This window comes from Lampetra planeri, chromosome 48, assembly GCF_965212315.1.
Source record: "Lampetra planeri chromosome 48, kcLamPlan1.2.h2, whole genome shotgun sequence".
Lineage (NCBI taxonomy): Eukaryota > Metazoa > Chordata > Hyperoartia > Petromyzontiformes > Petromyzontidae > Lampetra > Lampetra planeri.
The window spans coordinates 1,953,017-1,978,199 of NC_136154.1; the positions used below are offsets into that span (position 1 = coordinate 1,953,017).

Consider the following 25,183-nt stretch of genomic DNA (forward strand, 5'->3'; position numbering starts at 1 on the left):
ACTATACAATTAATATACTATATATTACCTTATACATTCTATTAAACATTACACTATTATACTATTTATTATTATACAATCTGCTATACACCATACCATTGACCGTCGTGTGAAAGGTACTAAGAGGAAGCAAATAAATATGTAATGGGAGAGTGGTAGCAGGAATCTTGCAGCGGAGTAAAGACTCCGATCCATGAGGAGAATACTAAAGATATATAGTCCAATGCCAGCGAATGGACTGCGGTCTGAAAGTCACCGTAAACGTGAACAAAATCAATCAAGACCCGAAATGGTTTATCACGTCCTTCCAATAATTGCTGAGCAAAAATCTACCTTCTCGGATGGCTTGCAGATAACCTCCGTCTTGGAGAAGTCAATGTCATGTGAGCCCACTGAATTATAAAAATGATCTGCCATGGCTGAGGTGTTCGTCCTACTGTGTTTCAGGTCTGCTTAATGTTCACGGATGCGGTCCGAGACATGCCGTTTGGTTTCTCCAATGTAATTGCTACCACAGAGGCAACTTAGTTTGTAGACGCCAGGGTACTGTATGTCTGGAACCACATCTTTTACTGACGGGACGAGATCACGAATTTTATGTACTGTGTTGAATCAGACCTGGATCTTGTGTTCATTCAGGATTTTGGAGATCTTTTTTGTGACCCCCACAATGTAGGGTAAGGTGATGGTTTTTAATGGCTCCTCAAGATGATCTTTATTCATGGTTGGAGTGATGGCTTTGCGGATTGTGTAGTCAGAGTAACCATTAGCCTTGAGAGCTTGGTGTACGTGCTTAAGTTCACTGGAAATGTGTTCCTGGTCGGAGATGCATTGGGCTCTATGGTGTAGAGTTTTGATGAGGGAATTCTTCTGGGATGGATGGTGGTGGGAATCCGGTTTTAGGTAAGCATCCGTATGGGTAGCTTTCCTGTAGACAAGATTGGCTCATTGAACCATCAAGTCTCATTTTTATTAGGACATCCAGAAAGGGTAGCTTGCCATCTTTTTCGACTTCCATGGTAAATCTGATGGCTGGGTGTATAGAATTTACGTGGTCGAGGAATTGAACTTGGTCTACAGCAGGCCGGCCATGTGGCCAGATGACAAAAGTGTCATCCACGTACCTCTTCCATAAGGTTGGGCGTAGAGTGGCAGTTTGGATGGCGTCAGTCTCAAATTTCTCTATGAAAACGTTGGCTACAACCGGAGATAGGGGGGAGCCCATTGGGGTGCCCTCAGTTTGTTTGTAGAAAGTTATATTCCAGGTGAGGTATGTATTGGTTAAGCAGTGTCTCACCAGGGGGGTACCTCAGTGTTCAGTCTTTGATGAACCAAATCTTCAATGATTGTGATGGTGTCAGGTACAGGAACTTTGGTGAATAAGGAGACCAGATAAAAACTGAAAAGCAGGTCGTCTGGGGACAGGGAAATACCCTTGATTGTCGATACCAGGTGAGTAAAGTTTAGTACCGCAGAGGTGCTTTTTCCAGTGAAAGGCCGCAGGATTTCAGACAAAAAACGAGCCAGTTTGTAGGCGGGGGAGTTGATAGTCGAGACGAAGGGATGAAGGGGTGTATCTTCTTTATGTATCCTTGGTAAGCCATATAATCTTGGTGGCCTGGCAGCAGAAGTTTTCAACGAGAACTGTTTGGTTGGATCAATTAATGGTTTGATCAATTAATGCGGTTGAATCAGAAATTAGCCGGGAAAATACACCACGCCACCGTTGACCCTGGCCATTGACCGAGCAACCCAAAGTTCCTACCAGCTCCCTCCGCAGGAATGTGTTTATGTTTGCGTTGATGGATTGTTCCAGTCAACCAAGTGGGCTACATTAATGACTTATTACAGCCATTTAAGCTTCACACAGCACCCAGTATTGTATGCGTGGTGCAAACATCATCAACAGTTACTGAAGAACGGAATTGTGGCCCTCTTGTCTTAGATCACCATTAAATCAATTCGAGAAAATGTGACCCAACTAATAGGCAAGCATTGAGACAGACACAACTGTCGACTGGTTTCATCCTTAACACGTTTTTTTTCCTGCCTGCACTGTTGTTTTCTATTTATGATGGGGTTTTCTCATCGGGTACAGAATGGAATAGTGGTTAGAGCATAGCCACAGGCTTGTGAGCATTTTAGAATCTGGCTGCGTTAATCACCGCTGCAGTTACACTCTCCCTTCCTTGACTCTGCGTACGCAGGTGAACCGGGAAATGCCTGTGCCGGGCCCCAATGGTAAGAGCCGAACCGCAACCATGAAACCACCCATTCGTCCAGCAGTGGAAAAAGTAGAGAGTTATCTAGGGAATGATCCTTTCCCCGCCATCTTGGTGATTCCTTGATATGTCAAAGGCATACATCTCAATGGTAGCACCTCTAGTGGCTTGTTGTATGTGTTGGGTTATGAAATTTTGATAAAAATAATAAAAATTAATAATTTTCCAAAAAATGCACAAATCGCATTAATTATGTTAATGTGTGTGTAATGTAGTAACTCGGCGGGAGACGACTTCACGGGTAGCACACTCTTTATTTCACCAACTTCGTTTCACAGGTGACTAACACCCACTGTAGTATCTCGGGTGACTAACACCCACTTGGTTACTCGGGTGACTAACACCCACTTGGTTACTCGGGTGACTAACACCCACTTGGTTACTCGGGTGACTAACACCCACGTAGTTACTCGGGTGACCAACACCCACTCAGCTACTTGGGTGACTAACACCCACTGAGCTGCCCGGGGTGACCAACACCCACTTAGCTACTCGGGTGACTAACACCCACTGAGCTACTCGGGTGACCAACACCCACTTAGCTACTCGGGCGACTAACACCCACTGAGCTACTCGGGACACACCCTGCCGGGGTGTCCGTCTCGACTATGGGTCCCACAGTCCTGACCCACATGGGCGTCGGACCACGGGTCCCACAGTCTCGCCTCCGAGCCACACAGGGCCCCGGTCCCTACAAGGACAGCGGGACTAGGGGTCTCGGGGCACTACGTCTTCAACTCCGTCTTCGATCTTCAACTGGTTAACAACCACGAGTGCTCTCGCGCGTCACCCTTTATACCCCACCTACGGACGTCGCTGAGAGCACCCATCCTATTTGACCAATCACTGGGCGCTGGCTACGATCCTGTTTTCCCACATCTCAGCGCGCCTCACCACCCACGCCGCGCCGCCCCGTCATCCGTCACTCCCGGCGCGCGCGTCCACACCACGCCCACAACGCGTGCCCAACCCCGCACCCCGTGCCGCCCCGTGATCCATCACTGTCACTGTCGGCGCACGTCAACACCACCACTACATCACCCCCTACTACATAGCTCGCAGCCGACCCGGCTGCTATAAAAATATACAACACCCCCTCCCCCCTGTGTGCCCCGTAACACAACAACAAGAACAACAACCAACGTAACAACACAACACAACGCGAACACTGCCATCCGCAACCATCAACCAATGCCACTACAACAACAGAACAATATGTACAATCCGGCGAGTGACAATACCAAATGTGTATGCAGAAAAGAAAAATAAATTTTTTTTCTTTTTTTTTTTTCTTCCGACTCGTGCAGCGTCCCATTCTTTCCGAGCGTCCCTAGAACGGGACATTACCCCGGCAGAGGGGGAACACTGGGCGAGCTCGGGGTTGAAAAATGTCTTCATGAAAAGTGTTGTGCCCTAGCCCGAGTCCGCCTTGCCGGTCCGTCGTACGGCACCAGACGCAGTTGACCGTCCGGTGGTGCCGGCAGTTCAGGAAGACATGGGCCAGGCATCGGGGATCCGCGCGTGCCGCGGGGTTCCGGTTCCCGACGGTCAGCAGCCGTCAGGCCCGAGACACCTGGGGGTGGGTCAGGTGGAGACACGTGAGGATCAGCCTGCGACACATCCCTCCCCGAGTCGACGGTCACATCACACGCCCGGTCGTTACGGCACAGAACGGGGTCACACGGTGCCGCATAGGGTTTCAGTCGGGAGGGGTGCACGTACCAACGGCGTTTTCCCCATTTAATCTGTATACTCTGGGGTCGTGCAACCCGCACAATTTCCACCGGTCCCCTCCAAGGTCTCAACAATTTGGGGGACGTAGCCAACGGTGCATGTGGACAATGCAGCCAGGCCTTATCGCCTGGTTTCCAATCGTGCGTATGCACCCTCCGTCCATGCAACCTCTCGTTCGCGATTTGCCGAGACCGCGAATTCAATCTCGCCGCCTCCCGCGCTTCAGCCAATTTGGCGATATTAAATTTGATGTGGTCTGCCAATTTAGATTTTGCACGTGGCTGGGAAATCCCCAGTTGGACGTCCATGGCCGGATCGGCCTCCCGCCCATACATAAGAAAAAATGGGGAAAACCCCGTCGCCGCATGAGGGGCCATTCGATAGGCCGCGAGTACCCCCGGCACCTGTAAGTCCCAATCAACCTGATCGTCGCAGACCTGTTGGCACAGCATAGACGTAATCGTCCTGTTCAGACGTTCAACCATCCCGTCAGTCTGCGGGTGGTACGGGGAAGTACGCACTTTCTTTGTACCCAACAGGTCGCACACCTCGCGCAACAAAACGCTCGAAAAATTCTTCCCTTGATCCGTCAGCAAGCGTTCGGGGGCGCCCTTGTCCAAAACATAACCTTGGACAAAGGCGTCCGCCACTGCTGCAGCCGACTGGTTGGCGAGTGGCCATGCCATGGGCCATCGGGTGAAGTACTCTACGTCAACCAGCAGGAACCTATTTCCCCTCGGTGTAGCAGGAAAGGGCCCCAAGATGTCTAACGCAACCAATTCGTTTGTGCGCGAAACTTGAATGGATTGCAGCGGTGGATTAGCCGCCAATGGTGGCGGTTTTCTTTGGGCGCACCCTACGCATCCCTTAAGAATGTTCGCCACGTCGTTACCCATCCCCGGCCAATAATAGTCTCGCTGGATTAGGGCGAGCGTTTTGTGAAAACCCAGATGCATGAGTCGTTCATGAGCAGCCAGAACGACCCTACCCCGCATAGCAAAAGGCACAACGAGCACGTGACGCCGGGACATGTTGTCCCACTTCATCAAGAGGCCCTGTCTGCACACCCAGGAACCGACCCGCGCATCCCCTACCTCGGGAGCGTCAACTTTCCGACGTAGCGTGAGTAGGGAGCTGTCGGACATTTGGAGACGGCCCCACTCGATGAGGGGCAACGATAACAGCGAGTCCCTCCACGTGGGAGCGTCGACACCCGCGGTGTCAGTGGCGGCGAGCGCAACTCCCGCGGGGTCGGCGACCGGGGGTTTACACTGCGCCGATCCCAGCAAACATGCGCAGTCCGTGCGCGGTGGCAACCGCGACAAGGCGTCCGCATTTGAGTGTCGCAATCCCTTGCGGTAAATCGTCGTGAATTGGTAGTCCTGAAGGACCTCCAACCATCGGGACAATTGGCCGGATGGCTGCGCCACCCGCATAGCGTATTGGAGAGCCGCATGGTCCGTACGAACCGTAAAATGACGGCCGTAAAGATACGGCCTGAATTGCTGTGTAAAAAACACAATCGCTAACAATTCACGACGAGTCACGCAATAGCGTTGTTCGGCGGGGGAAAGAACTCTACTACCGTAGGCGACCACCCGTTCAACCCCCCCGACCACCTGTGAGAGCACTCCCCCGATACCCGTGTTGCTGGCATTCGTGTCAAGCAAAAACGGTTGCGTGAAATAGGGGTAACACAAGGGGGGAGCCTGCACCAAGGCGTCACGAAGGGAGCAGAACGCAGCCTCCTCTTCCGGCCCCCAGTGAAACCGCACACCCTTAGCCATCAAAGCGTGCAGGGGCCTGGCTATGCTGGCAAACTGCTTGACAAAACGACGGTAATAGGAGGCGAATCCAATAAAGCTGCGAACCTCCGTGACCGAGGTTGGCGTTGGCCATGAACTGACGCAGTGCGTCTTAGCAGGGTCTGTCGAGATCCCTGAACGACTCACGATATGGCCCAAATACCTGACCGATTCCCGAAGCAGAAAACATTTAGCCGGTTTAAATTTAAGCTTAGCGGAACGCATCCTGAGGAACACCGCTCTCAGTCGCTGGAGGTGCTCCTCAAAAGTCCGGCTGAAAACGATGATATCGTCAAGGTAAATCAAACAGGTGTCCCATTGGAGGCCCGACAAAACCAATTCCATGAGCCTCTGGAACGTGGCGGGAGCGGAATGTAAGCCCATGGGCAAACGGTTGAATTCAAATAGGCCACCAGGTGTCCGGAAAGCGGTTTTAGGTTTAGATTCGTTATCGAGGGGCAATTGCCAAAATCCGGAAAGCAGATCGAGTGTGGAAAAAAACTGTGCTCCCGCCAAGGCATCCAGCGACTCATCCATCCTGGGGAGCGGATACGCAACCGCCATCGAGATTTTGTTTAAGCGGCGGAAATCGACACAGAACCGCAAAGACCCGTCCTGTTTTTTAACTAGGACAATAGGAGCACCCCACGGACTAGAAGAGGGCGAAATGATGTCGGCCGCCAACATGTCATTAACCGCCGACTGCACATGCTCCTTCTCGGCTGGGCTGAGCCGGAAGGGATTCTGTCGAATAGGGGCCGCGTCCCCCGTAGCTATGTGGTGGCGCAACAGGTCTGTGCAGCCGATATCGTACTTATGTCTGCTGAACACGTCAGCAAACTCGAGTAGCAAACCCCTCAATGCTCCCAATTGCACCTTGGACAAGTTAGCAGACCCGGCACACAACGAGTCCAACCACTCTGTCCCCTCATCACTTGGAGGATGCGACTCGACACTGAAATCGGCGTGAGCAACGAGCTGTTCCTCAACGGGTAGCGGCGCGGCGTGAGCCAGCACCGTTCCCTGCGTAATTATGGCCGGCCGCGACCCCGTATTCAGGACCATTACGAACGGCTCACTGTCCCCTCTCACCATGGTTTGAGCTACCGCCAAGTCGAGGCCACTTTTGGCCCTGTTAGACGGCCCCAACAGTACTCCCTGTGCCCCCGCATCCACCCCGAGTGGTTTCCTCAACCGAAGGGGTACCAACATTTGCGATCCCCGGGGCACCCGTACAGTCTGAGTTGCCAGCGCCTGCACCGTCGCACAAACCGTGCGTATTTTGGTAGGGCTCGTCAAAAACGCAACCCGCCGTCCCGACGGAAGCTCAATACAGGCCTGATCTATGAGAATTTTGATGGGCATTTTGGACAAAAAGTCCGTACCTAGCAAACAAGGAACGGCCAGCGATGATGATACAAAAATAGGGCCCGCCAATTTGATGTCACCAATGCAAATAGTCGCCCGAATCTGGCCGATGATCCCCAGGGATCCCCCATTCGCCGCATAAAATGGCACGTCCACAGGCAGAAGGGGTCGACTTTGGACGGGAAGAATGTTATAAATAAGGTCCGAAATGATAGTGGCCAACGCACCCGTGTCCACAAGCACCCGGACCTCAACCCCGTCAATAAACCCCGTTACCACGGACGACCCGGCCGACGCAGCCACTATCCTGTGGGCCAATTCGGACCATTCGACTGCTTTCGGGCCGTGTACGGACCCCCCTCGCCGAAGTGAACCCCCGGCACCCAGACGCGGACCCCCCACCGCCAAGCGGCGACCCGAACGTGCCGCGTATGTGGACCGAGCGTGTGAGGTGCCGCGACTTGCCGGGTTTAGTTGGGATGACTTGTGGGCCTGGTCGTCGTCCCGACGTGGTCCCGTGGCGCGCTGACGCGGAGCCCGGCACCCGGCTGCGACGTGACCCCGAAGGCCGCAGTTGTAGCAGACGACGAGGGACGTCGTAGGTTTCGGTTGCTCGAGCTTGCGGGATGAACGTGTGGGTGAACGACCTCCCGTTCTCCACTCCCCCGGACGCAATACAGCGAAGGCCTGCTCCCGATCCGCAGCTGGCTGAGGCTCGGCGATCGTGGCGGCCGGTGCCGCGTTCCCCGCCAATTTGCAGACGACCGTCGGCTTGCGCTTGAGGACCTCGTACGCGTGAATACTCGTGGCGATCGCCAGGGAGCAGATATCCATTTCGTCCGCCACATTGATGGGGACTCCCAACTCGTGGGCCAATGCCAGCAGCTGCTCCGTCACCATGGCGTCCTTCCCTTCCTTGTCCATGCGGGGAAAAGCTGCGTCCGCCAGGGCGAGCAGCGCCGTGCGATAGGCGAGCGTTGTTTCTCCAGCCACCTTCCGCCGATCGTAGAACTGGTGGCGACACGTGGAGGGCGGCCCGAACACCTTCGCCATCAGGTGTAGTGCGGCCTGGAGCGTAGAGCGGGACGACCTTGCAGCAGATGTGAAGGCTGCAAGCGCGTCGTCGTCAAGCATCGCTGGCAACGCACGCAGGGCAGTGGTGTCGGACCACCCCGACATCTCCTGATGAGCGAGGAACCTTCGTTGGAAGGCTCCCCAGTCGCCCCCATCCGCCTTGAACGCCGACAGCGCGGGCAATCTTTGCTGGAGGACCCGATCGTCGTCGACGTCGGAGAGATTTTCCCGCGCTCCGCTGTAGTTGTCTAAAATGTCGGCTCGGTTGTCAGGCGCAAAATGGAGAGCTCCGGCGCGCGCTGATGACGTGGGCTGCGCTGCGCGGAGGTGTCCGGCCACGTGGCGTCCGTGTTTCCCGCCAATCAATGGCGGCCCCTCAAAAACGGCGGGAACTTCCAGACTTTTGGCGCGAAGCGCCTTTTGGCGGGATCCCGCCAGCCTCGCTCCTTCCTCCAACCCCGCAGCCGTTTTCTCGCCCGCTGGAACGGAGATCTCGGCCAAGATTGCAGCGGCGGCGAGCAGCAACTCCGCCAACCGGGAGTGCGCGTCCTGGAGGCTGGTGTCGGAGGCAAGCGGAGCGTCGGCCATCACCGCGAAGTGCTGCATCGGCGGCAACTCCTCGTCCTCTACTCCCGAGGTCGGTGTCCCCGGTACGCCGTCGTCATCCCGACCTCGCTCGTGGGTACGGGTAGTCTTCCTTGTGTCCATACTTCTTGAAGACAGGTTTACTTCTGACGCCAGTTGTAATGTAGTAACTCGGCGGGAGACGACTTCACGGGTAACACACTCTTTATTTTATCAACTCGTTCACAGGTGACTAACACCTACTTTGTATCTCGGGTGACAACCACCCACTTAGTATCTCGGGTGACAAACACCCACTTAGTATCTCGGGTGACAACCACCCACTTAGCTACTTGGCGACTAACGCCCACTGAGCTACTCGGATGACCAACATCCACTTAGTACTTCGGGTGACAAACACCCACTTAGCTACTCGGCGACTAACGCCACTGAGCTACTCGGATGACCAACATCCACTTAGCTACTCGGCGACTAACGCCACTGAGCTACTCGGGACACTCCCTGCCCGGGGTATCCGTCTCGACTGTGGGTCCCCAGCCCGACCCACGGGGGCGTCGGGCCCCGGGTCCCACAGCCTCGCCTCCGAGCCACACAGGGCCCCGGTCCCCACAAGGACGGCGGGACTAGGGGTCTCGGGCACTAGGTCTTCAGCTCCGTCTTCAGGTCTTCAACTGGGTAACTCTCCCCGAGTGCTCTCGCGCGTCCCCCTTTATACCCCACCTGCGGACGTCGCTGCGAGCACCCACTTATTCGACCAATCGCCGGGCGCTGGCTACGATCCTCTTTTCCCACATCTCATCGTGCCTCACCACCCACGCTGCGCCGCCCCGTCATCTGTCACTCCCGGCGCGCGCGTCCACACCACGCCCACAACGCGTGCCCAACCCCGCACCCCGCGCCGCCCCGTGATCCATCACTGTCACAGTCGGCGCACGTCAATACCACCACTACATATGCGTAAAGGCCGTGGTCTCTGTACGATTGTGCGGGTACGGAGGTGTGTGTGTTAACGCCCGGGGAGAGCACTTTTGTGTGTTGGCGTGCCTACGCCGCCGTGTGAGAGGAGAATCGTCCTTGTACGATACTTGTGTTGACATGCACGCGCGAGTGCGGGAGGGGACGAGTCGTCGTGTCGGCGTGCGCCCCGCTCGCGTGTGCGAAACCGCGGTGCGCAGTGAAGCTGTTAGCTTTGTGCGCGCTTGCGTGTGCTCGTTACTTGCGTAAAGTGCGGCGCGGTGGTGGGCCCCTGACCCCCAACCCCGTGGCTCGAGCGCGTAATCGGCTGCGCATTGTTGTACGGTTTGTCTCGCGCGCATGGCGGCGGCGGCTTGAGTCGTTGTGTCGGCGTGTGCCCCGCTTGCGTGTGCTCGTTACGTGCGTAAAGTGCGGCGCGGTGGTGGGCACCTGACCCCCATCCCCGCGGCTCGAGCGCGTAATCGGCTGCGCATTGTTGTACGGTTTGTCTCGCGCGCACGGCGGCCGCAACTTGAGTCGTTGTGTCGGCGTGTGCCCCGCTTACGTGTGCTCGTTACTTGCGTAAGCTCTCGGCGTGCGTAATCGGCGTACCCCAGGTGCGCGATCGTAACGTGCGCGGCCAGCGCGGCGCAGAGCGGCGCAAGAGTGGGTATCGCGTGTGGAGCTGTGTGTGGGTGTGCGCGTACGTAATTAACCATGCCTGCTACGCGGACCCGCGGTGGAGGGGAATCCTCGGGCGACGGCTCCCACACCATGGGTAAGGAACCTAGCAGCGGTTCGCTTAGCAGCGGGGGGGCGATTGATGATGTTAGCCCGGCCGTTGGCATTATCGAGGGAGGGATCTCGGGGGCTAGCGACCCCCACATACTTCCTGTTGAAAACACTACACCTTTGCTATAGGAGATGGACAGACCAGGGTTAATGCATTGATATAAATTACAATTGATATATATTCTTGGTTGTGTTATTCATAGGGTAATCAACATACATAATGTGCATGCACAACGATGTTTAATAATCCTAGCTATTCCTTTTTTTTGTTCCACCACACTGAGGAAAGAGAAGCCCCAGTAGTTGTTACAGACCACCAGAGGACCTCCCAATCCTGCAGAAGCCACCTAGTGTTCCAAACGGTTACAATGACGTCATTTCGTACAACACTTTAAAATATATATTTTTACCAGGGAAGGCCCATTGAGCTATATAGCTCTATTTCAGAAGCAACCTGACGACAAATGAAAGCTCAAAAAAGTGGCTTATCACGTGGAAATTTAAAGCAGCCAACTACTATACATGTGTAGTGGTGATACGCGCTGGGGTAAGGATCGTGTGCCAGCGCGTAGTGATTGGCTGTGTGTGTTGGTGACGCGCGCTGACGGTGAAGGATCATGGGTCAGCGCGGGGTCATGGGTTATGAGGCGGTGATTGGCTGGGTATCGGTGACGCGCGCTGACAGCGAGGGGATCGTGTGGCAGCGCGTGGGGATTGGTCAACTAAGGGGGTGCTCACGTCGCAGTCCGCATACGCTCCGTCTCCCGGGAGCGGAGGCTATATAAGGCGGTGCGCACAGGCGCACGGGGGGTTGGTGACCAGTGAAGACAGAAGACGGAGGAGGAAGAGATAGGGCCCTGAGGCACCTAGTCCCGCTGTCCTTGTGAGGACCGGGGCCCTGTGTGGCTCAGAGGCGGGACCTTGGGACCCGGGGCCGAACGTCCGTGTGAGGGCCGGCCCGCGGGACCCAGAGGTCGTGACCCACGCCCAAGCTGGGGTGGGTCTGTAGGCTCCACGGACGCTACGGGGCTGGAGTGGCCGTGAGCGTGCACCGTGAGCGTGTAGCGTGAGCGTGCAGCGTGAGCCGTAGTAACCACACGTGTCAAGTGGAATGTGCAGCGTGAGTTGTAGTGACCACACGTGTCAAGTGGAGTGTGTAGTGTGAGAAATAGTGACCACACGTGTTATTGTGGAAAGACAAGATTTAATAAAGTGTGCTACCCGTCAAGTGGTTTCCCGCCGTCATTCCGAATACTTCACATGGATGTTTCTAAATGTGGAGGTAAAATACGGGAGGACCCAGAAAAAAATCCACGCGACCACAGGGGTACATGCATACTCCAAATTACAGCAGGCGTCAGTGTCGGGATCTAACCCAATACCTCCTTTATACCAGGCAAGGTAGTTAATATCTCGCCACTGTGGCGCCCACCGTGAGGTCGACGGCATGGCTCGGTTTTTGCAGTGGAAAAAAAACCCCAACCTGGCGCCTCCTGAAACACGCCGGGCTGGCTCGGCACAGCACTGGCACATCTCAGCTGTGCTGTGGAAGAGAGGGAATGCAGACAGATGCTGCTCACCCAGCTCGTCATCCAGCTGCAGCTCGCCAGTCTATGTGTCCCATCCCGGGATCTCCTGTAGGCTAGGAAGGGAAGCGTTCCTCGAGTCACCGTAGATGTCTGTCACGTTCGTAGGAGCCCCATCACTCCTCCTCCTTCTCCTCCAGCACAGCCAGGCAATAAGAACCACAGCGACGATGGAGAAAATGAAGGCGATGATTCCAGCTATGCAGGTGAACAAGATATAATAATTGCATATGCTATGGGTACAGCTTTCTTCTCTGGTCGTCACCCTATGATTAACTGTTGTCAAGAAAGCTGTCACTGCACCTGCAAAACCAGAGATAGGCAAATATATTAACATTACTGGAATTGTGTTATGTAAATGTATGTTGAACTTCTTTCACACCATACGTAGTCAATAGCGCTAGTTTGAGGTGATACAAATTAACCATTACGTTGAGGTGTTCACTTTGTAAATCAGATATGGCAAATGTCCACAATACATAATAGAGGGGGGGAGGGGGGGGGGGTAGCAGACCAGCTCCAGCCTCCAACGGTGCCACCTCAGCCGGCTGGACAATTTAGGTGAGGCCGCAGGCTCTGCACGGGACTAGGCTTCACTACGCCACTCTGTCAGGTGAGTACTTTGCGCTGTAGAGTCGATAAATACTGCTAAAGAGTCAACATGTACTACTGTAGTGATAGCAGGTACCACCACAGTCAGTATGCACTGCTGTAATCAAAGCAGGTACCACCACAGTCGGTATGCACTGCTGGAATCATAGCAGGTGCCACCACAGTATGCACTGCTGCAGTGACAGCAGGTACCACCACAATAAGCACTGCTGTAATCATAGCAGGTACCACCACAGTCAGTACGCACTGCTGTTAGATTTTGAAGAGTAGTTTTGAAATATTTTTAAGACCCGGGAAACGCCGGGTACTTTCCGCTAGTAAGGAATAAATTGAGATACACAGAGAACACCCACGGCTACGAGGGAAGACGGCTCGGCAGTTTACGCAGAGGAGTTCACGGGCCCACTGCGGCCAGTGGGAGTTGCACGAATCTGCAGAATCCAACAGCCCTTTTTTGTGCCACCTTTGTGATTTATACAAAAGCCACACGTGACGAATGAAGATGGCGTTGTGTTAACTAGGAGAGTGTCAGCACACGCCTGCTGCTCTAGCAGTGGAAAGGATCGGGTAACCGCAGTGGCCTCGAATCAGGGACACTTCACCTCACTTCTCCACCCACAATCACCCGGTCTGTCTCACTTGGCTAGACATTACAGACACCTCCCCACCCACACACACCCGTATCTATCTCATTGTAAGCTCCTATGAGCAGGAATACTTAATGTGTTTACAAGTGGAACAGTTGTCATTGTATTGCTGCTAGTAAGCTCATGGCTGAATGAATGTTATATAAAGTGAATTAATTTAACACGGTGAGAACTCAAGAGACCACGAGCAAATGTTACCCGTGTTAACAAATTGCAACCACAATAAAATAAAGTAACAACAATGAAACAAATATAAATTAGAGCAAAAACAACTCCGTTAAGAGATAAATCTTGAACACTGCACGAAAATGCATCCATATTAAAGTAAAACATTTCCTGTAACGTAAATGGTCTTGGATAAACACATTTAGAGCAGGCACTGGTGTCAGAATGTTGTATTCACAATTTACTTGCGGTACTTGTGGTATACAAGATCTCCACCCTTGTCTTATGAATATATTTCTCATGATTGACTGTACATGAATAGACGCCGCTATCATTGAGGGTGACTCTCTTGATAGTGACGGAGCCGTTCCCCCTCTTCAAGTCTCCAGAAAACTCCACTCGTGAAAATGATTGCTGAACATAACAGGGAGGATTTAATTCATCGTTGCACAATACGATCTGTAAGGACAAGAGGTGTGTGAAATCAATCAAGTGTATAAACACTGAGTGAGGCATGAACAATTATGCATTTCGATATAGTGATAGGGACCAATTAAGGTACATACATGTTCCGATACGTCTAGAATTGCATTCCTACCCAAGTCATTTTTTTCACGTAAAACAATGGCCTCGACGATCCACCAAGCTCTGTTGGGTCGCATTAAAGTCTGTGAATTTTCACTGACTGTGCCAATGCATGCCTGCTTTGGGCACATTCGTTGGCGCAATAATTCAAGACAGAGGTGTTTTATCGAACAAGTTGTTGCAGTCACGGGTGATGCGAAGTTGTTTAGTCAGAGATTGATTTTCCCAATATGTGTTAAAATGGGACCGATCCTCGTCGTCACAAAGCACAGTTCATAGTTCTGCATCAATGCAATGGCAGATTTTATCTATGACCTAGACTTTCACACTCACAGTTTCTTCTTTTCCCAGGATATCCGTTGCTTTGTATTCCCAACGTAGAGAAGACCCAAGCGTGTTGTTCACTCTGAAATGACACGTCAGTCTCAAATCTTGTCCTTCCATCAGAGTCAGATGAGCCATCTCTGCGTTCATGGTGAGAGACAAAGAGTGTTTCGAATTCAATCAATATTGTGCTTTGAAATGTATAAACAACACAGAGAGTTGAACTGCAAGATTTTGTATTCGATCCTCTTCTATTTACCGTTCATCTGTTCACACATCGTCACTTATGTTTAGTCTCAATATACCTTTTCCTGGTCATAATAATAATCTCAACGTGTAACGTGCACGATAAGGAATCACAGTGCAGGATCACAGTGCTGGATTACATACATGCCTCGCCTACGAAAAGGTTATATAAATTAATGTTAAACTATACCATATCTCCTTCATGCACGTTGTGTAAAAATTGGTTATAATCCTTTAAGTAATTTTACGATTCTTAAAATTATATTTTTGTTCTTTTAATATTATAAAATGTTTGCGTGTAATCGTTGTTTGTCTTTGGTTGGATTTGTTATTTCAATTAGTGTGTATATTTGTACAACAGAATTTGGAAAATTACACTTAATTATCAACATCAGCATTTACATCACTAACCTACTTTCTCTATACATGAATAAAAATAACTTTTACACATCATATCAGCCGCACACACAGACTCCTGGGCGTGCATCAGTTAAGTAGCATTGATTCAAGTCAAGAAAACTCTGGAGCGACGTTGAAATAGTGCATCTCTTCAGCAGAGTCAAAGTTGCTTGAATCAATGCTGGTGTAACTGCAGAGCTTATGGGCTAGGACATAATTTAAGCAAACCTGATTATCCTGCTGATGAGTGACTGTGTCAAAACTGGTGCAGAGTTTTGCTTGTCTTGAATCAATGCTGCTGAAGTAATGAACTGGGTAACGGCAGTGTGTGCGGGTGATGGCATGTATAAGAAATGCGTTTATATGTTTGTTGTATGTGGAGAAACAGATATGTGAAAGATGAGGCAGACTACCCGCTCATCTATTTTGGTTTTTAAATTCTACAAAACGACCGCTCGTGATGATTCTTGGCTATGCAAAGAGGTGGATGAGATTGTGAGAGAAGGCTGATCGAGGCATTGTTGAAGGGAGGTTCTGTCTGTAAAAGATGTGGTTCCAGACATACAGTACCCTGGCGTCTACAAACTAAGTTGCCTCTGTGGTAGCAGTTACATTGGAGAAACCAAACGACATGTCTCGGACCGCATCCGTGAACATAAAGCAGACTTGAAACACGGTAGGACAAACACCTCAGCCGTGGCAGATCACTGTTACAATTCAGTGGGCTCACATGATATTGACCTGTCCAAGACAGAGGTTCTCTGTAAGCCATCTGGCTACCATGAGAGATTCGTTCATGAGGCGATCCACATAAACACAGAGACAATTTCAACCGAGAAGATGGATTCTGGCTTAGCAATCATTGGAAGGACGTAATAAACCATTTCGGATCTTAACTGATTGTGTTCACGTTTACGGTGACTTTCAGACCGCGTTCCACTCACTGGCATTGTATTCTCCGCAGGGAATGGATTCTTCGCTCCGCTGCAAGTTTCCTATCACTACTCTCCCATTAACATATTTCGTTGCTTCCTCTTAGTATCTTTCACACGACGGTCAATGGTACAATGTATAATAACAAATAGTATAAAATGTATATGCTTAATACAATGTACAAAGTAATATATAGTATCGTAATTGTATAGTGAATATACAGCAGTGTGATATACATTAGGGTGGGTAGAATAATACATAGTGTAATATTACAATGTATAAGGTGGTTTATAGCAATACAGTATGTAATTTAATGTTGGGTTTGTCTATGGCAGTATATAGTATGGTGTAGACTCGTGTGATGTAAGAGAATAAAGTTTAGATGGAAGCATATTATATTTTTTTACGACATAGAATTGTAATGTATTACTTACTGTTAGTAACTCAGCTTATTGTAGAGTATATTTAGTATACTGATGATACTATGTAGTTTATACTTTAGTAGTTTACGTGGTGGTTTTAGTTACTGCAGCAACATACTATTAACACTCCTTCCCTTCATTAATGCTACCCTTATCCCCTCCCTTTGATGCTGCTAATCCTGCATAATGCACGGGCATAAGTAGTACTAATCACATACCTGCATTTCCCATATCCCCTCCCTTTGATGCTGCTAATCCTGCATAATGCACGGGCATGAGTAGTACTAATCACATACCTGCATTTACCATAAATATGCTAAATTCATCTTGATATGCAAATTATTTTGTCAAGGCGCCCTTTCCCCCCCTTTCAACCCAGCTTAAATATATGCTCCAAGCGTGGTGCTGTTTCATTCAGACGCTGTTGCCTCGACAGACCTGGTTTTCACCTGAGGACGGCTGCTTGCGTTGTGGCCGAAACGTCGTGGGAATTATTTTATTATGTTTTATTTGTATTATTTTATTACTTCCCTTTTACGTGACTTTACCGAATAAACCAAGAAGAGGTTCACAATGTTGGAGGCAACAAGACTAGAAGAGTCTTGCGGAACGCCAGAGCGGATGGTTACGGAATGGGAAGAGAACAACACTCCTCACGGTGATGGGAGCCAGACCCACGACTCGTCTCTGGTGAATTGAACCCCGACCATGGCTACGTAACCTTTGAAGGCATAAAGCAAAAGAGGGGAAAATAGGAAGCTCGCTCGGGTCTCCGACCACGTGGTCCCCCGTAGGACGGTTTACATCGCCCGGAACGCTTCCAGCTTGAGACGCGTAACTTTCAGCATGCAGAATGAAGAGACACCTCGGTCCCACTCAGGGACCCGCCCTCGGCCCTGCCCGCCTTCCCAAACATTCTCGTTCCCTCTCGATCCTTCACAAGAGCTCTCTCCGGACACGTGATCACCCCCGAGTCCCCCCCACCTGGGGCCTCCTGTATGGACATTCCGGATTACGTGTTTACGGGATCAACCAGAATGCCATGGCCCGGGGCAACTCTGCCCCTGGGATCCGCACTATCCTAGTTCTCGCCAAGCCCCGCTAGGGCTGGTATTACACACAGCCACCCACACGGTGCTGTCCACGATGTAGGAACATCGAACGGCACGACCCCTCCTGGGCCGGCACCATGCAGTGACATCCCTGATGTCACTACATATGTATTGATCCTGGTGAAATCCCATGAGCTTCAAAGCTATTTTTCACAGATGTCCAGTAGGGGTGGGTCAGAGCATTATAACAACAAACAATACAAAACCACGATAGAAGTACAAAGTACAGGAAGGTAAAAAAAAAATACTTCAACAAAATATGCAAATAAAAGTAAACTTCATTTTATGCATCTTACCAGGTAATGGCTACTGAGCTGTTAGCTTATTTTTCAGAAGGGGACCTGGCCATCACAAATGATAGAAGTGACAGTATAGCAACAGTAAGCAAATCACTAAAACATAAATTAACCAAATACAAATAAAGTATATACGTTCAATTTGCCTAAGTACAATAATTTCCCAGCTTGGACAAGGCAGCAAAACCAAAAAAACAGTCCCAGACACACCGAGCCAACACCACACAATAGTAGCTCCTCAATACAATGACACATTTACACTAAACGAGAGGTGATACACGGGTAAGGATCGAAGTTACAAACCACATTGCAAATGTGGTTGTATCCAGAACTGATCTTCCACTCCAATATATTTTTGAAGGAATATTTACGATGTTAGGTGAGGAAACAAGGTTGTTCCCAAACTTTGGTGCTGCAATGCCAAAGGCTTTGTCACCCATTCCTAGTCTTCTTGGGAAAGTTAAAAGGCAGATGGACGTCTTAGTTTTCTTGGGTTTGACAATGGGTCTTGGGATTGACAATGAGAGGAAGAGGACCACGTGGATCAGGTAACGTAGCGCAGGCTGAAGCCATCGCAAAAAGCCGGTTTACGTAGCCCAATACAATTATCCATTTTAACACGTTAATTGATATCCATTACAATGTATCTGTACACCTTACCCCCCCCCTCTCCTCTGGCCTTCGTACCTGATTGGCTCGCAAGTGACCACATCGTATTTATCCCTCAATTTAAGACCGAAACAGGAGAATTTCTCGAAAAATCTCGATATCGCCTGATGATGCTAGTTGTAATTACTGATGAAACGTCGTACCCGAATTGTAAATGTTGTGGGTTTACTCTCCAACACACCGGTGTGCTGAACTAGTAACGAATTGGCACGTTTTATTTACTATTTGGCTATGTTTAGTGGTGGTGACGGGTTTAACGACACATTTATATTGATACGATCGAACCCAAAAACGCCTATTATGGGTAATGATCCATATTTTGTGTATGTCGTGCACCCTTCTCCACCTGACCCCACCCAACGATGCTTGTTGAATTCAGTCACATTTCCCAATAAGATTTGTAACTTTGATCCATACTTATATATCGATAGTAACAATTGAATGTGCCATTGCATTGAGGGACTGCTACTGCGTGTTCTTGCCTTGGTGTGGTCTGGGACTGCCTTGCCTAAGCTTGCAATTAGTGTTGCTGAATCGGAGTAATATATACATATTGTTATGTTTCAATTCATTGTATATATTTAGTGACTTGCTTATTTTGGTATAGTTTCTCGTGTGTTTGTATTGTGCTGTTGTAACTTGCTGACCTCCCTACTGGACATCTGTGAAAAAAAGCTTCATGGCTCATCGGATTCCTACTCCTGGAGTCTGAATAAAATTCTGATTCTGAATAAATATGACACGTGATGAACAATCCCACGTGCCAATGACTGCATCAGCACGACCATGAATGATGTTGGAGAGCGAACCACAAACATACACACATTTGACAGTTGTCAGCCGACATTTCCCTGGTAACTGCCAGATAATGGTGGGTTATATCTAGCAGTGAAACGTCGGACAACCCAATTGTTACGTGTGTGTAGATTGCTCTTCCACAACACGTTTTACTTGCGCTGCGATAACCTGCAGATTGGCGCCCCCAAAACCAACTGTGGAAACTCCATATTCCTATGGACAGGCCATAAAATTACTCAACTGCACAGAGAGGTGAATACACAGCAACAATGGTGCTTGTGCCAAGATAGGTCACGTGGATTGTCAAAGGCTCTCGCTGGGAGGTGGTCGCATGACAATAAAATGACAAAGATCCCCCGTCTAGCCTTAACAGACTGTTGGGGTAAATTCTGATCACGATTAGCACCACCTCCGGCACACGAGAGGGCGCGTTGGTCAATACCATGCCCGTGTTCACACACACCACATCAGGCCCTCAGGAATGGCTCGTTCGTGTTAGGGCATACACCCAGGACCGGTTTAGATATTAGCTATCTCTGTGATTGATTGTGAGCGGGAATCGAACTTGGGTATCTGCCGGGTTTGGTGCAGAGTGCAGTGCTAACCACTGTGCCACCGCTCCCCACAAAGACAAATATCTCCCGTATATCCTTAACAGTCTGTTGGGGCAAGTGCTGTTAGCAGGCATCAATGAAGATCGGCAGGATACAGGAAGGGGGTGGGTGACCAGCACCACGTCCGACCGTCTTTGTCTCCCAGTGGCAATTTTTACACATCGTACATAATCACAGATACTAATTTAAGGCTGAGTCGACCTAGGAGAGGCCCCAATACAAGTTCAGATAATCGTCCCTGGTGCTCGCCGTGAGCAGGAATCTAACTCGACGGGTTCGTTGTGCAACGCGCTAACTGCTGCTCCAACGCTCCCCACTCATGCACACCTACAAGTTTGCACTGTGTACAGCAAACACACACGAGGCCACATGCAAGCTACAAAGTCCTCCAAGCGTACAGCCGATAGACAGGAGGGCGACCACCGCAGAGATGGTCGATTGAGGTACGGATATTTGGTGGCATGTGGGAGAGAGATGTGTTCACTCATCAGTGGATTGATCATGGCTGGGGATAACAGAGATGCAACAATACCATCTGATGCGGCAGGTGATGCTGTCGTTGCTGATGTTGCTGATGACCCTGCTGCTGATGATGCTGTCGATGATGATAATGACGTTACTGATAATGAGTAATATACACAGTTAATTTAATAACACTCATGTTCGAAGTTTAAATATAAGGCAAAGTGACTTCCTGATCAATTGAGCAATTAAATATTGGCATTCATCTACAGCGTACATTCCCTGCAAATCCAGTGGTGAGAATGTTCACGTTCCTATCTATGGCGGGTCGGTTGTCGATCCAATCCATCGAACAAACGCAGAATCACTTCCACCAGGGGGTCGGCAACCAAAAATAATGAGAGACTTTTTTTAAACTAAATCGGTAATAACCCCCTTCAATGTTTCAAGAGGCGCAATGCCACTGCGTGGCGAATACGAGAGAGTGGTGGTGCTTAATAAGTAACGTCACGAAGCGGCCCTTAAAGGGCCACAAGCGGTTCCGGAGCCGCAGGTTGCTGACCCCTGACGCTTTGCACCAAACGGACAATTTAGACCAACCAAGATCGCTCCGTGTGAAGAGCGGATATGCAGAACCCACCTGTACGCACAGGTAACACCATCACGACCATCACCATCATCCCCGCCGTCATCATCATGGCTCACGGTTTCCCTTGGCGCGGCATTCGTGCAAGCGAACGCATGGGGCCCCCACGTGAACGGGAGCCTCGCTGGTGGCAGTCCCTGCGACGTTTTCTACTTGCGTTGAGGTGACGTAAATTAAGGGGTTTGCTTTGGTAGGGAGGCTGCCGTGAACTCACTTCTGGTCGGTCTGGCTCATGGAAACAACAAACTATAAGGGAAGTAACGCGGGGGAGGGTGAGTGGTAGGGGAGGGTTAGGGGGGGGGGGTGCAAGCTGCGCATCGATCGTGGCGACACAAGTTTGATTCCCCCTCTCGGCCAACACCAGTGACGATTATCTGAACAGGTCCTGGGCATCTCCTAGGTCGAATCAGCCTCAAATGAGTACCTGGTGCAAGACGTAAACGTCACCACTGGGGAGACAAATGCGACCGGGCGTATTGCTAACTGCACCACCTCCCTCGTGTTCCATGTTGGCCTTCATAGGTGCTCGCTAACAGCACTTGCCCCAACAGTCTCTGCAAGGCTATAGTGGAAATATGTGTCATTGGGAGAGGCCGTGGACGTGAAGGGTAGAGTGAGGGTGACTTGGAAAAAAAATGTTCCCGCAAGCCAAATGTTTCCACGCAAGATGCAAGGTGGCGATAATAATCCCCACATGCCGTGGTGCACGGGTAGACGAGATAAAGGTTGTTAATGCTGATAGCGAGCCGGCTCTCTGCTGCCCAGTCTACAGTGGAGTAAAGTGATGCTCGGGTTAGCAGCGCACCTCTACTCTCGCGATCCCTGGAGGTTGCCTCCTCATTCCAGACCCAAACATAATCTCGCCACCTCCTTGCTCTGACATTCATCTTCCTGGAAGACACGAGGGGAACCATCAACCGCACCAGAACTTCATCATCACCAACACCAGGAAATGCACACATCTCCATCATAGACACAAGTCTCAGCAGTGCGATTGTGGTATTCATTTAAACATGGTTCTGGCACGATGATTTTGTGATCGTTCTGCACACCCTGCTACTGTCTCACTGCATCCACGTGTCTTATGTTGCTGTAGTGACATAAATGGAATGACTAGGGCATGACAGTTTGGGTGACCCCGAGAGGGCACGTGACCGGATGAGGTGGCAAGGGGGGCCCAAAAGGAGGGGGGAGGGACACGTGATGTAGGGGCCAGAGTCTTCGGGAAAAATCTGGAAAAGGTGCGTGGCCAACAGTAGAGCCCGGCCACGCTGCGGCCCATAAAGGCCGAGTCGCGAGCCTTGATCAGGGCTGTTCTCTGGAATCAACCCTCGGTGCTATGTCTCTTCGATATTCGGTCTTCACTCGGCAACGTGGGTCAGTCAGAATGTTACTGACTGACCCGGTTATGTAGTTACCCCGTTGGAGTCTAGTTAACTTGTGTACGTTTAAGTAGTAGCCCTGTTGGGGCCGTGTAATAAACGTGTTGCCTCCAAGTTGAAGTGTGTGCCTCAGTGAAGAACACCACATTACTATTGGTTCAACTCTCTCTTGACTGCCCATTTATTTTGAGGACTCCTCTTACCAATCAATTACTTTTGCCAATTAAGGGATCCATTTGCCAGGAGATTTCACTGCTGCAGTGTGGAGCCCAACAGCTCTTCCTTACTCTTGGGTAGTTCCAAATCCCTGACAAGGTCTTTTAGTTTACCTTGTGTTATGAGGTGTGGTTCAGAGGAGGATGGGAGAAAATCTGGGTCATGTGACCTTGATGGTTCAGGACCAGAAGTTTAATCCTCTTCCTCGTCTGACTCAAGTGAGAATGATTCTGGTGCATCAGGAACCAGTATTCCTTCTCTGTGGGTTACTGGGCATATAGCTGATGGAATGCTTGGATAATGCACGGTCCACTTTTTCTTCTTTGACACACCTTTCCCCACTGGATGAGCCATGTAGAAGTAACAATTGCTGATATGATCTGTTGGCTCTCTCCAAAGAATTGGCACTGCAAAAGGCATATACAGTATTTGCTTTTCCTGTTTAACCACTGGCAAAGATTTGTTGCACAAGTGTTACAGCATATGTGTGGGGCCCACATCATGTCGTGATCTCCAATTTTGCAGCCCTAAATAAAGTTGATAGGCTTTTGACTTAAAGCTTTTGTTACTGCAGGAATTGATATTCTTGGGTCTTTCGGTAAAGTCACGTAGACAGGTTCAAAGAAATAACAAAAAAAAACTACGACGTTTTGATCGCAACAAAAGCAGTCGTCTTCAGGAAAATGGGGGGGGGGGTAGCTTCCAAGCAAACTGTTTATAAGGGTTTGAAATGGGCGTAGCCCAAATGTCAGCAGCCAATGATAATGTAAATGGTAGGCAGCCAACCCGACGGTGGTTGGTTTTCTACCAATCAAAGGGCTGCCAGGTGAAAATTATCATGTTAAAGAGAGATTAGCATGTTAATGGAGATCGCAGAGCCGCAACCAAGGGGTCGGCGCGCGAAGTGACTGTGAAAGCTCAAGTTTGAAATGGGAGTAAAGCACAACTAACATCGGAAGGTGGTAGGATGGGAACACCATAGCCAATTATGACTTAATCTGGTTTATAACGTCCTTCCATTGATGGCTCAGTTTGTACCCATCTCCGCGGTTGAAATTGTGTCTGTGTCTAGAAAATGGATAACTTCATGAAATATTTTTTGTTGATAGCCAATGGGCTTGCAAAGTACCTTCGTCTTAGAGAAATCAATTTCGCGTGAGCCCACCACATTAAAACAATGATCTGCTACGGCCGAGGTATTGGTCCTACCGTCTTTCATATCTGCCTCATGTTCACCAACACAGTCCGAGTCATGTCGCTTAGTTTCCCAAATGAAACTACTGCTGTATACACAGCTTAGTTTGTAGATGCCGGGGTATTGCTCTGCGATCTCCCATTAACATGCTAATCTCTATTTAAAGCTTTCGTGACTGCAGGGATTCATCTTCTTGGTTCTTTCGGTAAAGTCACGTAGGATGGAAATAATAGAATAATAAAAATAAAACATAATAAAATAATTATCACGACGTTTCGGCCACAACGCAAGCAGCCGTCCTCAGGTGGAGAACAGGTCTGTCGAGAAGACAGTCTAAATGAAACACCCCAGGCTTGGAGCGACTATTTAAGCTGGGATGGAGGGGGAGAGAGCGCCTTGACAAAATAATTTGCATATCAAGAGGAATTTAGCATATTTATGGGAATTGCAGATATGCGATTAATACTACTTGTGAAATGCGTAGGAGGTTTGGCGGGGGGTTTAAAGTTATTATGCCCGTGCATTATGCAGGATTAGCAGCATCAAAGGGAAGGGATAGGGGTAACATTAATAAAGGGAAGGAATGTTAATAGTATGTAGCTGCAGTAACTAAATCACCACGTAAACAACTATAGTCGAGAAAGATGGCAAGCTACCCTTTTTGGATGTCCTAATTAAAAGGAGACCTGATGGTTCAATAAGCCACTCTGTCTACAGGAAAGCCACCCATACGGATGCTTACCTAAAACCGGATTCCCACCACCATCCATCCCAGAAGAATTCCCTCATCAAGACTCTATACCATAGAGCCCAATGCATCTCCGACCAGGAACACATTGCCAGTGAACTCAAACACGTATGCAAAGCTCTTAAGACTAATGGTTACTCCGACTACACAATCCGCAAAGCCATCACTCCAACCATCAAGAAGGATCCTGTTGAGGAGCCTTTCAAAACCATCACCTTACCCTACATTGCTGGGGTCACAAAAAAGATCTCCAAAATCCTGATAAAACACAAGATCCAGGTCCGATTCAACACAGTACATAAAATCCGTGATCTGTAAAAGATGTGGTTCCAGACATACAATACCCGGGCGTCTACAAACTAAGTTGCCTCTGTGGTAGCAGTTACATTGGAGAAACCAAACGACATGTCTCGGACCGCATCCGTGAACATAAAGCAGACCTGAAACACGGTAGGACAAACACATCAGCCGTGGCAGATCACTGTTACAATTCAGTGGGTTCACGTGATATTGACTTCTCCAAGACGGAGGT

General features: G+C 49.9%; 1 long non-coding RNA gene across 3 annotated transcripts in view; it reads right to left on the minus strand.

Annotated features, from left to right (window-relative positions):
* LOC144733833 (uncharacterized) overlaps positions 1 to 21,356 on the minus strand; it is a 62,833-nt gene extending 41,477 nt beyond the window's left edge. For 2 of the 3 annotated variants that reach the window (XR_013588412.1, XR_013588415.1), the window contains exons 1-4: positions 21,105 to 21,356; positions 14,523 to 14,653; positions 13,850 to 14,063; positions 12,175 to 12,483 (exon numbers count right to left, since the gene is read on the minus strand). This is a non-coding gene — a long non-coding RNA (uncharacterized LOC144733833). Of the gene's footprint in view, positions 1 to 12,174; positions 12,484 to 13,842; positions 14,064 to 14,522; positions 14,654 to 21,104 lie in introns of all 3 variants that reach the window. The other variant, XR_013588414.1, reaches the window with a different exon arrangement.
* Between the last annotated feature and the right edge of the window lie 3,827 nt (positions 21,357 to 25,183).